Source organism: Rhipicephalus sanguineus, chromosome 7 (genome assembly GCF_013339695.2).
Source record: "Rhipicephalus sanguineus isolate Rsan-2018 chromosome 7, BIME_Rsan_1.4, whole genome shotgun sequence".
In the NCBI taxonomy this organism is placed as follows: Eukaryota; Metazoa; Arthropoda; class Arachnida; order Ixodida; family Ixodidae; genus Rhipicephalus; species Rhipicephalus sanguineus.
Window position 1 is genome coordinate 91513734 of NC_051182.1, and position 12146 is coordinate 91525879.

A 12146-nucleotide genomic window follows, 5' to 3' on the forward strand; every position below is an offset into this window, starting at 1 on the left:
AGCCTACGTCGAGCTGATGTATTGTGCATCTGATTTTAAATTAAAGGTGTTGTCCTCGTTTTTATTTTTTAAATGGAAAATATTTCGCAGCTTTAGTCACCGACGTATGTTATGTATAAAATTACTGCACGATTAAGATGTAAGATATTTGCGCATCTCAGGAGGATCGAAAGGTGGGCCAGTTGGTAATTCAGGTGGGCCAGTTGGTAATTCGCTCCCAGTTCGCTGAACGAAGAAAATTTGCGCATCTCACGCACGTGAAAAGTGAACATGAAAAGTGTTGTCTCCAAGCAGTAGAGCAGTAGCAGCAGCAGCAGCTGGTGTTTTATTGAATATCCTTCCGACACGTGTTCCTATATAACACGATACGCCAAGAATATTCACGTGCACATCGTCGCTTTCGGGGCCTACTGGTGCCTTACAATGTCAAGCCGTAGCGGCAAGGCAGTTTTGCGTCGCCGACTGAACGCCTGCGAAACCACGAGCGGTAGCGCACCCACTGTCGAATGCAGCACATTTCCCGGAATAGCATTTTTTTTTTTAGTTTCATAAGAAAAGTGCCACGCACTTGAAGCACCTGTTAACATTTCCTAGCCCACAGGGGTGGATACCATACCTTTCCGAAGGGTGATCAGCGTTTGGGAGCAACTGATTCCTCTTCTGGGGGTATAAATAAACAAAAAAAAGTAAGAGGTGGGAGACTGTCAGGATATCCGGGCCACCCGTCTGAATCTGGCAGTGATACCACATGAAATGCTTGAAAAATACGCATAGTGAAGCAATACGCGCGAAGCATCCCACCAAACGCTACCTTGTTAAACCCCACAATCGAAAACAAACTACAAACAACACGCTGCAGCACAATCGGTCCGTTCGCTGAGAATCAATGACGCGCACGAGCTACCTGTCTAGCATGTAATTGTTATCGCAATGCAGTAAATGAGGTAATGTCAACAGCAGCGCAGGCATGCGCGAGTAGCCGCGATGCAGCTTTGAAGCTCGTACACGAAGCGGGTTTGTCTGTGCCTGTAAGCACACGGCGCTAAAACTGTCTCGTTCCGGCATGACATGAAGGAGTGTTCTCTAATGAGTGCCGATGTTGTCCCACACCGCATATATTAAGAACGGCGAACGTAAACATGGCGTTGTCATAAGCAGTAGCCGGAGCAACGAAACGATCTGCTGATTCTCGTCGGCCGTGAGGAAATCTAATAATATGAAGGTTAGTTTCCTGCAAACCTTTCTTCAGCATCGCAATTTCCTCAATCTGAGCAACACGGCACAAAAAAAAAAAAAAAATATGATGGCACTGCCGCTCCTATCAGCCGCCACACGTTGATAGGCACGCTCCTTGTGTGTACATGCGGAGCGCGCTTAGCCTTGAATATGGCGGAAATGCTCACGGCGGCCGCTAGATGGCAGCAATTTTGCATAAGGTCTATAGGGCGAGCGGCAAATATACTGATGATGAAGGTGATCTCTTAGTGTTTGTCCGTAATAAAGCCCCTCAATATAGACTAAAATAGCGCCACTGTAGTGTCTGAAGAGCGACCATGAACAGTCCAAAACATCGACTCGAATCCTCTTTATTATTGAGGACACAGACATATATGCAGGACAGAGGCACATACACAACGCCCCCTCTCGGGTACAAATAATATAACAAAACTGGAACTAAAATTACATTACAACAGGCACCAATTTGTTTAAAATGGCATATTGTTCACTGGCAAGAAGCGACGCTTAAGCATCACGAACGATATTTATTGTCAACCCTTTCGATCGATTCTATCTGCAAGTGGTCGTGAGCACGGGGTTTCTCGTGAAAGGAGGCGCTTCTTCTTCCTCGGTCCGACACGGTGCTGTGCTTGATTAAACATGCTGTCATCGTATGTTGTCGTAGCTTGGCGTAACCCAGGCAAAACCACGGATGGCATAGCCATCTGTAGCGTCTTGAGCACGCGCTCGCGCCAAGGAAACGTCTTCTTCCTTTTGCAAGACTGACTTGGGCGAGTTGGTACATATTTAGCTGGGGAAAACACAGCGCGAAAAACGACGACGACGCAGGAACACTGTACAAAAATTCTTAATTGAATCAGGGCGGTTTTAACTCTGAATTTAGATTAGCATTATGCATTTTTTCTAACTACTCTATAATTCATTGGTCATAGAAATCATATGTGGCCACTTCTACTTTAAATTAATCGTTTCTTGGCCAATCCCCCAGAGTGGGTGTGAGCCATGCATAAAGGAAATCATCATCATCATCAACAGTACACTGGACGAGCGCTGAACTTACAACTGACATCTTTATTGCAACAACCGCTCGTGTTTACAGCGCACCAAACTGCCTATTGTCCTTCCTCTTGTTCTTGGAGCGCCATGATGATGATTAGTGCGGTGCACTTTAGGGGCCCGGGCTGTTGTATGCTGTTGTCGCTTAGTGTTATGCAGGCAAAACCACGTATAAGAATAGAAAAAAAGAAGAAGAAGGAAGCGAGAAATAGAGATAGAAAGAAAGGGAAAACTAGGAAGAAAAATAGAAAGAGCAAGAAAGCCAAATAAATAATCTTAATCGGTTCCGTTCTTTCAGTAACGTGGTGTGGTACAGCTGAAGGTTTAACTAGTCCCCAGCTTAAAAGAGACAGAGGGAAGATTTATTAAGGCGAAAGCCTTAAATGCCTCATCAAACGCGAAATTCGACCGTCGGCCCTGTGAGTTCTGTAGCTTAGTTAGAACTCCACAAAAACCTCGCAGCAACGCATTCAAATGCGCGCCATCTTCCATTGAAATCCGCCAGCGCCTCGGTTTACACGTTCATGTCAAGCATCTTTCGGTGACGGGTTAATCACTCATATCGTTGCGGGCTGTATGAAAAGAGACACTGATGTTGCCTTCAAGTGCCCAAAATGACTATAAACGAGGTTGCCAAGCACAAAAGTGGGCGTAACACTAGATGTCCAAGTGAAAAGCTACTTATTGCAGATCAGCAAGTAAGATTCTTATCCTCACATCAACAGCAATCTTGGCTCAAACACGAACTCGGTGTTTCATATTGTTCAGGACAGTACATGCCCGGCTTTACAAAGTCCTAGATATATTATAAGGGGCGTTATACTCGGGGACAGCTTTTCTTGGCAATGAAGCGAAGGCTACAGAGCCGCATCGCGGGAATACTACCGCTAATAAGTGTAGTCCCAAAATTTCGTCCGTGTTTGCTACATCAGAAATGAAACAAAAGTCCTCCATTTTGTTCAGGAAGGTATTTTAGATAGGACGCAGCACGTACCAGTGAGATAATTGTATTTGTTTAAACCTAGAGGTTGTCATTTCGCGTGATTTGCCCGAGGGAGAAACCCGCGCCTTCCACGAGTACCTCGAACATTGACTGGCGTTTGCGTCTTCACATGAGCGTACGTGTCATTCCGGTTCCTCCGTCTATTCGCCTGAAAACATGCGATCAATTTCACCTACATATGGTCGCCTGAGCACAGTGCTATGCAACGCTTATGCCGCGGAGTGATCGCTCTCTACAATACGACTAAACGCGCGCCACACCCGACTACTTCGCGTAGGAGTGTATGTGCAGAAAATCCGCCCCCGTAGCTTTTTCTTCATCGCCAAGAAAGCGTTGTCCGCGAGTGTAGGCCCCATTCGTAGTTGAAAATTGTTGATGCTTAAATGATTTCCTTAGTTAATTCGAATACCTATGAGATGAGCAAATAACAAAACTACTCAAAACGGAATGGGTCATTGATCTAGAAGAGCTCGGACATAAAAAATGGAGTCACAGCGCCGTCCTCACGTGCGAAGTCAAAGAGGGACAGCATAATATCTGGCTGGGTCGTCACTGTTTTGCGCGAACCAGTGTTCGACGTTGGTGTTTGAGCTAGTCTTGAGAGTTGCATAGCGGAAATGTTGCTGTGGCGCAAATGGTAGTGTGAATGCGGGGAAAGTAGCGAGCTGCATACAACGTAGAGGTTTTGGGGGGAAGTTTATTCGAAAGTGTAGCTTCGATTTACAGATTAATTTTCTCTGAAGCGTGGGCGAATAAAAAAAAAAGTTACGTTGAATAAAAAGAGAAACATGTACAAGTCCAGCCTAGTTGGGCAGTGTGGCCGCGTACACTTCGATCCTCCAAATGATGAACCGCTGCAAAGACAAAACAATGTACATTAATTGATCACGAGGCAATATTAAAGAGCGTAATCAGAGGTATGCATTTGATGCAGCCAAATACACACACACACACACACACACACACACGCGCGCGCGCGCACACACACACACACATCTATGTGTGTGTGTGTGTGTGTGTGTATATATATATATATATATATATATATATATATATATATATATATATATATATATATATCATCGCTAAATGTGTGAGCTTAAGGTACAGCATCACAAAAGCTTCCGCATTATCAGCAGTACAACGTCACCACATACACATTTACGATATACGTGAAAGTGAATTGAAAAATACTCGAGGCAGGAGACAAACCGAATCTGTCTTAGGCATGGTAAACAACGAGTATACATTTAATATTGACTGATTGCTTATGACGCAGAATAAGTCACAGCGACAGGCGGTGAGCAGGTCAAAGCGAAGAGCTTATATACATACATACATATATCCCTGTAATGCCTGAATTATGAAAGCGCCCAAGAAAAATAAAATGTTTTCGATTTTTCGGCTTTACATAGCAACCTTTACCTAAATCCGCCGTTGTATCATCCAATATGCAACTTTAATCGATACTTTAAGGTACGTGACGAATTCGCGACAACCGGCACTTAAGCCAATATGTAGCTCAATACAGGGATATGTTCAAGGCACCGCAACTATGACATCGCCGCATGAATGGAGCGGATCTGTTCAGGGCGACGTAGCTTGGCGTCGTCATTGTTGTTAATTGAAAGTTTGACTTTGCTGTCTCCCAACGATCACGTGACATCGTGTCGGCCACCGTTTAAACCCTAGACTGCACCGCCAAGTATAGCCGACTTCTTGGGAGACGACAGAATGACAGGAATGTGAGGTCACCGAGAAAGTGATCACTAGGGGAGAAATCCGGCCTTGTTGTTAAGATATCAAGCAATATTTAGCGCAAAGTAACACGAGGACAAGAAGGGAGGATATAACACGTGTGCTGACTTTCAACAAAAATCTTGTTGAGAGTTGGCGCTAGTGTTGTGTCCTCCCTTCTCGTCCTCGTGTTACATTGCGCTAAATATCGCTTCGCGAAAATGATCTAGCTAGTCACGAGACAGAGCCAGTTCTTTGTTAGCATTTGTCTGCGTCGCAAACGCATTGCTCTGCTCAACGATATGATCCGTGAAGGTGTCGTAAAAAAATTCCTTGATATATTCAATAGGAGCTCGGTCAGTGTCACATTGAGCAAGAGCGGTTTTCCAGTGTGGCATTTCCCGCTGTTCTTTACACTCTGTTTTTTTTTACCGCACTGCATCTTTCAGAGAGGTACTTGGTTGGTCCCGCATCTTCGTCTTCATCCTCACTGCTTCATGAAGACACTCGTGTCTGTGCATGAGGATCGGGATCGTTATCGTCGTCTTCGCTGTCACTGAGAAAGCTGTTGTCACTTTCATCTCCAAGCGGCAAGCGCGTGCGGAGCCCTTTTTTCCCATAAAATGAGCGGACGTCTATCATGAACTTCTCATACCGGCAGTCATCATTTACTGACTCAAATGCCGGGATGCCGCCAATTCGCGACATACCACAGAAGCAAGGATCGCGCTATAAAACTACGCACTTCAAAACAACGTAACAGGTCGTGTTCAACCTCTTGGATGCCTGTACACTGAAAAATTTTTATAGGAGCTGGAACCTACGTCTCTCAGGCTGAAAACAATGAAGATGTGAGAGCTGTTGCACGTGCTTCGCGCTATCCGGCAAATGGTACAAAACACTGGGGTCCACCTTCGAATACCTTACATGAAATGACCCGCCAGTAAAGGGATATATATATATATATATATATATATATATATATATATATATATATATATATATATATATATATATATATATATATATATATATATATATATATATATATTGACGTCACTTGTATTGTGTATTTCCTTTTACATTCTGTTGTCGCTTTCCGAGATGGGCGGCTGACGTTTATATAGCCAGAAGATAAGCAGCCATTTCTTAAACGTTCAATGTTGTCCGTGCACGAAACCGATATCCTTCTCTATCTAAACTGCGAAGACTATGACTTTGACCGTTTGCTTACTCGTAAATAGTAGACGGCGAGCAGGGAGACGTAAGCGACAAGGCAGGCGAACTGAAAATACAAAAGAGCCCCTATTTACTTAAGTGCGCGCTATATTCTCAGTTCATGATAACAATACAAAGAGCAGCGGTAGGCCGATAACTTGGCGGTGGTTTCTTGGCCGGCGTCATCCAGTTGGCGCGTGTGACCGTGGTAGTTGTAGCAAGCGTGGGTCAAGATACCACGTGCACCGCCAACTTACCGGCGGCCTACCGCTGCAACAGGACCGGCGAGTCGCGGTCGCATCCGATTTCGTTCGATCAAACCACGGTTGAGAGCAGCACGATCGCGGCGCGCGAACGCGCTATTCACGTGTTTTTCTTTTTTTTTTTCATTTCGCAGGCTTTCTTTGCATCTTCAAAAATTAGTACACGTGAGACTTTTTGTTATCGCAAAAATGCAATGAGTGTTTCTGGAGACGCTCTCGAACTTTGCACATCATATTTCTTGCCTAAAGTATATGCTTAGCAGTTCGGTTAAATAATCTGAATCAACAAATAATAAATTACAAAACAAAAAATTGTCTGTAGTGCGCAAGGTGGCTGTCAGCAATATGCAACAGATTTCACTCGCCTGCCTCTAGTACTGTATTATTAAACACTTAATTAAAGATAGTTGGGACACCCGGTATGTATATATGTTTACGTTCACCTCTTGGTGGCCGCTAGACCGGTTTTTCATCATGTCTTGTCACGTGCCATTCAATAACTATTAACGTAAAAGCCTTCAATGCCTCATCAAACACAAAAAGTGATCGTCGGTGTTCACACAAAAAGACATGTGTTGAAAGATTACGGCTTGATGACGTCATCATCATGCCACAGATCGCCAATACTTGTGGCGTCATTATGGCGTCATGAAACTGCAGCTTCGCTTGGTCAAACGTGGCCAATCTCGAAGGCAGCGCTGCAACACCACGTAAGGTGCATAACGATGCGACGCATACCGTCCTGTAGGCACTGCGAAGCCGTGTTAATGTGCAGAAAGCTTTCGGGGTTGGAAGGAGGATCGACAGTATCGACCGAGGCGAACAAAAAGCAACAGAAGACCAATATCGCGTGCATGTCGTATAAGGAGATAGTACAATGAATCATGTGAGTTTTCATGTGCATGACAACTTTCTGCTGCGCGGAAGCTGGCGCACATTAAGCACTCCTACTCAGTGGAGGATCGGTCATTGCTTTTGCGCTAGCACTTTACCCAGCCCCGGAAACTGAGCGCCAGTTTCGGTTTCAAGGAACGAGTGCGCTCGAATCGGTTGCCGGGCATCCTAAATCTGGCTGAACGATGTGAGGTTGATGCCGATGTCCACATTTATTGTCTTTTACGAGTTTTAACAAATAAAGAAATTTGATTGAAATGTAAAGAACTCGTCTTTTGGGTATTTCGCTTTTTCATTTCTTGTTTTGTGAATTTTAAATCGGGCGAAGCGCGGTAACTGGTTGACTTGTGTTCGTAGCGCTTGCCTCCGCTCACCCTTGCCACTCGCTCAGCGATATCGCAAATTGAATCGCGCTCGGTTATATAGCGCAGTTGGTGTGCAGAGTATGAATACGGGAAAGATAAGACATTCGATGTGGCATGCGGCGAACGGAAGCCGCAGTGAGCAACGTCGAGCAGGTCAACCATGCATTAGACGAAGATGGCTAAATCGGGCTACACATATTTTGCGCGGCACTGTGTTGTGTTAACCGAGGGATTTCTAGTTACGCGAAGGTTTTTCAGGTTTCCCAGTGACAACGGGTGAGAACAAGTATTTCGGTTTGTTATTAAATGCGAAGAATTTCTTAGCGAACTTAAGACATTTTGAGCATTTCTATCTACGTATCTATCTATCTAGCCGCTTACGTCTGGGTGCTCTGGACGCCCTCGTTAACGTCAGTTGTGGTTCCTGTGTTGGCTCCGCTTTTGTAGCAGTCTAATATACATTTAATTCGTATTCCTATGATTCAGCAAGCTATGTATCCCTATGATTCAAGCGTCGTTCTTCCCCGGAGGAATACGCTAACAAAATTTATGTATGATATTCACATCATCGCACCGTTAAGTGCATTTCGTTTGAATAATGCTGACGTCTGTGCTCTAACGTGAGTGCTGGCGTTACGTCAGACCATAAGTTACTCTTTAAACGTCCGTGTAGTCGACGTTCCTGTAAGCCTACGATGCGCACAAAAATACTAAGCTTACAAAAACAGGTCGATCAACCATGTAACACTTGGCTCAAAGCCAAAAAATGCAGCATAGACAATTACTCGTCGACTGCTTCGAACGAAACCGATTCCCGCAAGGCGTGGGTCCTGCCTAATTACTTGAGCAGGTATTCGTTTTGCATGAGTACATGAGTAAACCCCGTTCTTTGCAAGCCTGACTGGAGCCACATAAGGGCAGTGTCGCTAGACTAATTCGTCATGACGACAGCCTACCTGCTGCTGACAAAATACGTTTAATGAAAGGCTTGAATGCGGGTTGGTTCGGCTACACAATTTGTTCATCTTTTAGTTTTGTCATGTAGTTCAGATTTTTGAAGCAAATATAGGGTTCTTCCTTTTCATGGAAATGCATGTAGCCAGCTTGAAACTTTGTGGGTCTTCACTTAATACTGTCACTGAAATACATGTAATGGACTCACTGATGCTTTGATAAATCGTTTAACAGGGATTGTCGCTGGAGCCAACGTTTTGACAAGTGTACTTTTCTTCGTCAAGGCAGCAGCATTGCCTTGACGAAGACAAGTCAACTTGTGGAAACATTGTCTCCAGCGGCATTCCCTGTTCAAAGATTTCTCGTCGCTTCACGAGTCCATCTTCCGCTGAACTTGTCTTTTTTGGTACTCCAGTTCTGGAAAAAAAAAAGTATTTGCGCCGTCATAACAGACGCGATGGATTCAAGTACAACGTGGCCTGCTCGTGATTGTTCATAACTTTCGCATTCGTTCAGATATTCTGGGTTCAACCTTTTGCTCAGTATGTGCATATTTCAGTTGTGAAATAAAACTGCTTTTTCAGATTGACACTTTCACACTACGAGTATGTCTCTATTTGTTTAGTACGAAACGTGTGATTTAAAAAAAAGAAGATTTAAAATTTTCTTGAGTTGATCGAGATTTTGCTTGTCGAGAAATCGGTCAGCTTTAGTTTTTCCACTTCACAACACACGAACAAAATTTACGAAAAAAGAATTCGTAACTAAATTTAACGAATGGCCTCGTCGCCCGAGCGGCCAGCGGACCTGCAAGAGGGCACGAACCCATTCCGCTTGCATGCGAAGTGGGAAAGGAGAGAATCTGCGACAAACCTCCTCCTCGCGGTTTGGCGCCCTTTTCATCTGTTTGCTGAACTCATCAGTGACGTCGTGAAAGAAGTGTTTTATTGGTGAATTATTTCTAGTTGGGATGCCCCGCAACCGCCAGTGGTGGAAGCGGCGCTGCTGCAGCGTATCACCATATGAGAGCGCGTCCCATGGGAGGTATAGGGAGTTTCCGCCCTCTGATTTACCCACGAAAGCATGGCGACATTGAAAGAGCGCCTTGTGTGTGCTCTGCAACCTTGGTATCAGATTAAAGAAAAACTCACCAAAAGAGCCGTGAATTCTTCCTCAGTGTACTGTTAAAGAAAAAAAAGGGAAATTCAAAGCTCAAAGAATTTAATTCGCAGATTAATCGCACATTCACACTGCGTTGGTTATGTCTCGGAAGAAGTCTGGTGCCCTATTGTATAACTTAATACGTTAGCACGTGTTAAGGACGATCTTGCCTTAAAATTTTACACAGAGTGGAACATGGTACAGAACTTTATTATTGCGCATGCGCCGGGACAAGCCCACGCGTAGTAAGTTATTGAATTGTCCAGGACATTCCGCAATCATTCTAAGCTTCCTCACATTGGTCAATTCGAACAGGGAAGAGCATAGCATCGCGGACTACCGACTTCAGGGCGTGAATTGAAGACTGGACTGGACTGTAAAAGACTCTATGTCCTGCAGGACGCGTTTAGCGCGTAGCGGGCGTCTCCCACGTAGGGACTGCCAGGGACGGCCCATTGCTGGCCTGCGAGAAGACTTGTCTGAAGTAGAGTCGGGATGAGTGGTTCTACTCCCAGAGTCCGTTGCTTAATTAGAAAGGTTTTAGTCAAGCATACCGTAACGTATCTCACAACCCAAAACTTTGGCATAGGCACCGTACACTTACTGCAGGGAGCTGCGTAGGTGTCATGTGATGCACTAGTGTCGCTGACATTGGTCACTAGGGCTGCGAAGAGCGGGAGGAGCGCGCGCATGCCCCCGCTCAATTTCCACCTTGGTTAAGGACTCATGGTGTGGTTAAACGCGCGCATCGCGTTGGTATGCTGTCCCGCCACGACCCAATTTTGTTTCTTCTGTCCGCTAGGTTGCGAGTTCTGGCGCTTCAGTCGCCTCGCAGAACTCTACCACACGGTAAATAGACACCGTGAGGTGGCGTCTTACCTGACTACTTAATTCTTCTGGTTAGACGTCTGTCATCCCGATAAAGGCAGAATACTGAATTGTCCGTTCGAAATGCCATTGAAAAAACGAGAATGGTAACGTTACGTCTCTACCACGAAGGGACCCTTGTGATCAGTATTCTGAAAGATTAGTTCACTACTGTGTGCTTGAAGTTTTCTAAGCGGACTTTCATACTTACCAACTTACGCATTGTACCCTTTGGCCCGAGCTCCACGTTTACGACTATCAGCTGAAAAACCTAAAGAAACGAAAGGTAGCATCCCATCTATATCACCAATGACGCCTTTTGATCACTATGCTAAGCAGCCTACTTCATATACGTGCACTTAAATTTGTAAAAAAGGGTTTATGATATTAACCCTGCTCATACTTACAAAAATTCCAGACTCTACAGTGTGTAGGGCAGGCCTGAAAGCATCCTATATTGAGAAAGATCTTGAATAAATTGTTCATCAAAAATCACGTGCAATATTCTAATCTGTGCGATCAAAACTGTATAAAAAGTTTGTGATAATAACCCCGCACATATATGAACTTTATGCACTTCAGTGTGTCCGGCCGATTGGAAAGCATTCTAAATTTAGAAAAATTTTGATAACATTTATCACCACAAGGCAGGTCTAATATGCTGTAAATAACAGGAAGAGCTTGTAACCAATGTCATCAAAGGAGCAACAAGTCTCTACTCTCTGGTGCCGTTTCTCAGGTGAGAAAGAAAGTAAATTCGATGCGTGCACGAAGAGATAATGAAACCTCGTCTTGTTTCCCTCGTATTTTGCTAAAAAGAAAAGGGGGACGGCGTAGCAGATGGTGTAACAAAGCTTCTTTGAGGACAAGCCAGCTACACCCGCGTGCAGCTAGCCTGTCCTGAAACATGGGAATGCCTCGACATTGCCTGTGTAACTCATCAACGATATGCGTATACAGTTTCTTGGTTCAACACACAAACACACACAAAAAGCACCATCCTCTCAACACACTACCCGATGCTTTACTACATCATATTCTTCCAAATAATGTGTGCGAATTAGGAAGGTGCTTATCCACTTCTCATAAGAACAGCCATCTACTTAGGCTAGGAAGAGCTTACACTGCTTGCTGCGTTGCCTAATGGTAATTCATGTCAAGGTAGAAATGTCCCTTAATCGAAAGTGCTTGCCCTATAGTTATAAACAACGAAGTTGAAAAAAATGCGCAATCAATTTACATAGATAATAAAGGAGAATGAGATGCAATGTGGAAGTCAACGTAGGTTAGTCCCAATCCCGGAAAGTTCACATAAGGTAAAATGAACAGATAGCAAAAATCATTCTTGCGACAGCAACCATTTCGACACTGAGGCAAAAACCAGTCAAA

General features: G+C 44.4%; 1 long non-coding RNA gene across 1 annotated transcript; it reads right to left on the bottom strand.

Annotated features, from left to right (window-relative positions):
* Positions 1–9880: 9880 nt before the first annotated feature.
* Positions 9881–11903, bottom strand: LOC119400785 (uncharacterized). The gene is made up of 3 exons (XR_005185225.2): positions 11881–11903; positions 10969–11028; positions 9881–9910 (listed from the first exon to the last, which is right to left on the bottom strand). It is a non-coding gene; the product is annotated as an uncharacterized LOC119400785 (long non-coding RNA).
* Between the last annotated feature and the right edge of the window lie 243 nt (positions 11904–12146).